The following is a 5,063-nucleotide window of genomic DNA, read 5'->3' as shown; positions in this document are numbered from 1 at the left end:
AATGCGGACAACAGGTGTCAAGCTGTGTGTTGCCTTTGTCAAGCTGTAATAAGTAGGGGTAAGGACGTTAACCACCTCGGAACATCCTCCCTTATACGTCACTTGCAGCGCATTCATCATAAGTCAGTGACAAGTTCAAAAACTTTGGATGACAGCGGAAGCAGTCCACTGACCAGTAAATCCCTTCCTCTTGTAACCAAGCTCCTGCAAACCACACCACCAACTCCCTCAGTGTCAATTTCCTCCTTACACAAGAAAGCCAATAGTCCTGCAGGCCATGTCACTGTCAAGTCTGACGTGTCCTCTCCTGCCTGGGATTCCTCCGATGCATCCTTGAGTGTAACGCCTACTGCTGCTGGTGCTGCTGTTGTTGCTGCTGGGAGTCGATCGTCATCCCAGAGGGGAAGTCGGAAGACCACTTGTACTACTTCCAGTAAGCAATTGACTGTCCAACAGTCCTTTGCGAGGAAGATGAAATATCACAGCAGTCATCCTGCTGCAAAGCGGATAACTCAGGCCTTGGCAGCCTGGGCGGTGAGAAACGTGTTTCCGTTATCCACCGTTAATTCACAGGCAACTACAGACTTGATTGAGGTACTGTGTCCCCGAAACCAAAGACCATCTAGGTTCCATTTCTCTAGGCAGGCGATACCGAAAATGTACACAGACCTCAGAAAAAGAGTCACCAGTGTCCTAAAAAATGCAGTTGTACCCAATGTCCACTTAACCACGGACATGTGGACAAGTGGAGCAGGGCAGACTCAGGACTATATGACTGTGACAGCCCACTGGGTAGATGTATTGCCTCCCGCAGCAAGAACAGCAGCGGCGGCACCAGTAGCAGCATCTCGCAAACGCCAACTCGTTCCTAGGCAGGCTACGCTTTGTATCACCGCTTTCCAGAAGAGGCACACAGCTGACAACCTCTTACGGAAACTGAGGAGCATCATCGCAGAATGGCTTACCCCAAATGGACTCTCCTGGGGATTTGTGACATCGGACAACGCCAGCAATATTGTGCGTGCATTACATCTGGGCAAATTCCAGCACGTCCCATGTTTTGCACATACATTGAATTTGGTGGTGCAGAATTATTTAAAAAAAGACAGGGGCGTGCAAGAGATGCTGTCGGTGGCCCGAAGAATTGCGGGCCACTTTCGGCATTCAGCCACCGCGTGCCGAAGACTTGAGCACCAGCAAACACTCCTGAACCTGCCCTGCCATCATCTGAAGCAAGAGGTGGTAACGAGGTGGAATTCAACCCTCTATATGCTTCAGAGGATGGAGGAGCAGCAAAAGGCCATTCAAGCCTATACATCTGCCTACGATATAGGCAAAGGAGGGGGAATGCACCTGACTCAAGCGCAGTGGAGAATGATTTCAACGTTGTGCAAGGTTCTGCAACCCTTTGAACTTGCCACACGTGAAGTCAGTTCAGACACTGCCAGCCTGAGTCAGGTCATTCCCCTCATCAGGCTTTTGCAGAAGAAGCTGGAGACATTGAAGGAGGAGCTAAAACAGAGCGATTCCGCTAGGCATGTGGAACTTGTGGATGGAGCCCTTAATTCGCTTAACCAGGATTCACGGGTGGTCAATCTGTTGAAATCAGAGCACTACATTTTGGCCACCGTGCTCGATCCTAGATTTAAAACCTACGTTGGATCTCTCTTTCCGGCAGACACAAGTCTGCAGAGGTTCAAAGACCTGCTGGTGAGAAAATTGTCAAGTCAAGCGGAACGTGACCCGTCAACAGCTCCTCCTTCACATTCTCCCGCAACTGGGGGTGCGAGGAAAAGGCTAAGAATTCTGAGCCAACCCGCTGGCGGTGATGCAGGGCAGTCTGGAGCGAGTGCTGACATCTGGTACTGTCACTGCATATGATTCTCTCACCATTGAAAGAATGGTGGAGGATTATATGAGTGACCGCATCCAAGTAGGCACGTCAGACAGTCCGTACATATACTGGCAGGAAAAAGAGGCAATTTGGAGGCCCTTGCAGAAACTGGCTTTATTTTGCCTAAGTTGCCCACCCTCCAGTGTGTACTCCGAAAGAGTGTTTAGTGCAGCCGCTCACCTTGTCAGCAATTGGCGTACGAGGTTACTTCCAGAAAATGTGGTGAAGATGATGTTCATCAAAATGAATTATAATCAATTCCTCCGTGGAGACATTCACCAGCAATTGCCTCCAGAAAGTACACAGGGACCTGAGATGGTGGATTCCAGTGGGGACGAATTAATAATCTGTGAGGAGGGGGATGTACACAGTGAAAGGGGTGAGGAATCAGACGATGAGGAGGAGGTGGACATCTTGCCTCTGTAGAGCCAGTTTGTGCAAGGAGAGATTGATTGCTTCTTTTTTAATGGGGGCCCAAACCAACCAGTCATTTCAGTCACAGTTGTGTGGCAGACCCTGTCGCTGAAATGATGGGTTTGTTAAAGTGTGCATGTCCTGTTTATACAACATAAGGGTGGGTGGGAGGGCCCAAGGACAATTCCATCTTGCACCTCTTTTTTCTTTCATTTTTCTTTGCTTCATGTGCTGTTTGGGGACAATTTTTTTGAAGTGCCATCCTGCCTGACACTGCAGTGCCACTCCTAGATGGGCCCGGTGTTTGTGTCAGCCACTTGTGTCGCTTAGCTTAGCCATCCAGGGACCTTGGTGCACCTCTTTTTTTCTTTGCATCATGTGCTGTTTGGGGACTATTTTTTTGAAGTGCCATCCTGTCTGACACTGCAGTGTCACTTCTAGATGGGCCAGGTGTTTGTGTCGGCCACTTGGGTCGCTTAGCTTAGTCATCCAGCGACCTCAGTGAAAATTTTAGGACTAAAAATAATATTGTGAGGTGTGAGGAGTTCAGAATAGACTGAAAATGAGTGGAAATTATGGTTATTGAGTTTAATAATACTATGGGATCAAAATAACCCCCAAATTCTATGATTTAAGCTGTTTTTGAGGGGTTTTTGTAAAAAAAACACCCGAATCCAAAACACACCCGAAACCGACAAAAAAATTTCAGGGAGTTTTTGCCAAAATGCGTCCGAATCCAAAACACGGCCGCGGAACCGAATCCAAAACCAAAACACAAAACCCGAAAAATGTCCAGTGCACATCACTAGTAAATTATGGTTATTGAGGTTAATAATGCTATGGGATCAAAATGACCCCCAAATTCTATGATTTAAGCTGTTTTTGAGGGTTTTTTGTAAGAAAACACCCGAATCCAAAACACACCCGAATCCGACAAAAATTTTTTAGGGAGGTTTTTCCAAAACGCGTCCGAATCCAAAACACGGCCGCGGAACCGAATCCAAAACCAAAACACAAAACCCGAAAAATTTCCGGTGCACATCACTAATTAAGATGCAGTCAGCTAGACAGTGCTGGAGGCAGATTGGCCACAGAGCTAACCAGTAAGACTCCTGGTAGGCCAACATGTATGTGGGGCCTGTTTTGTATGTTGTCATGCGGCCCTACCCCCCACATGACAGAAAGCCCACCACACTCAGTACACTGCATTGTCCCCATTCATACTGTTATTCCATCTCTGCAGTACAGCAACTCTGCCATCCAGTGGTGATGCCATGGTTACACCGTATGTTATAACTCTTGTGGTTCCCATGTTGGGCCACTTCTACAAATTTTTACAGGGCAGGTAGCTTGACAGCATCTCTGTGACATCACAATGCGTTCAGCTGCAGACAGACAGTACCTGTGTGACATCACAATGCATTAAGCTGCCGGCAGCTAGACAGTACCTGTGTGACATCACAATGCATTAAGATGCAGGCAGCTAGACATTATTGGGGGCAGATTGGCCAAAGGCCTAACCAGTAAGACTCCTGGTAGGCCAACATGTATGTGGAACCTTGTTTTTTATTGTGTTGTCAATCATGTGGCCCTACCCCCCACATGACAGGAAGCCCACCACACTCAGTACACTGCATTGTCCCCTTCATACTGTTATTCCATCTCTGCAGTACAGCAACTCTGCCATCCAGGGATGATGTCAGGACTACACTGTATGTTATAACTCTTGTGCTGCCCATGTTGGGCCAATTCTACAAAATTTTACAGGGCAGGTAGCTCGACAGTACCTCTGTGACATCATATTGCATACAGATGCATGCAGCTAGACAGTACCTCTGTGACATCACAATGCATTCAACTGCAGACAGACTGTAATGCCCACAAATCTGGTTCGGTTAAGATCAGAAAGGCAGACCTGCTTTATCCCTCAGACACAATGACAATACAAAGATCAGGATCCAACTCCCTTTTATTATTATTATATGTTAAAGGTGACAGTGACAGTGTAAGTAACAATTAGATTTAAAACTCTTTGTTGGAATGAACAACAGAAGGAAATCTTGAAATAGGCTGGCATTGTCTCAGCATCACACAGTCTTATATAACCAGCAATAACAAATCAGCAGGTGAATTGTGGGAACATGTAAGCAAACTGGCTCTGTCTTTAGATATCACAGTCTCGTATAGCCAGCAATAACTATCTACAGCGGCGTAAGTTCGCCACAGTAGCTCGGAGTCAAGTTCATACCAGTTGCCCCCCCCCCCCCCCTCCCTTATATTTAGATAAGTATATGTATGTGTGTGTGTGTGTGTGTGTGTGTGTGTGTGGAGTGTTCTGAATTTTTTTTATATATACTGTATATATACATTTCATTGTCTTTTATTTTAAATCACACATTTCTAAGCAGTCATTCCCAGGATTAGAACCCACTGACAGCAGATATTTTACTGATGGAGTTATTTGCACCAGTACAGGAAGCATGAGAATTGTAACTATATGAAGTTATGTGTAATTGTCAGAGAAGTAACTTTATATAGTGAAAAGATAGCGGCAGCCATCAATTAACTTACTTCAATGGTGTCACAGAATGGGGGGAGAAGAGCCCCCCTTCAGAGCAGGAGCCCGGCGGCACATGACTCCGTTGCCTCCCAGAGTTCTGCCTCTGACTATCTAGCAGGTGAGTTACGGGAACAGGTAAGCAAGCTGGCGTAGTCCTTATAACAGCACATTCTCTTATAACCAGCAATAACAGTA

The sequence above is a fragment of the Pseudophryne corroboree genome, chromosome 2 (assembly GCF_028390025.1).
Source record: "Pseudophryne corroboree isolate aPseCor3 chromosome 2, aPseCor3.hap2, whole genome shotgun sequence".
Taxonomy (NCBI): Eukaryota; Metazoa; Chordata; class Amphibia; order Anura; family Myobatrachidae; genus Pseudophryne; species Pseudophryne corroboree.
Note: the sequence above shows the minus strand (reverse complement) of the source record.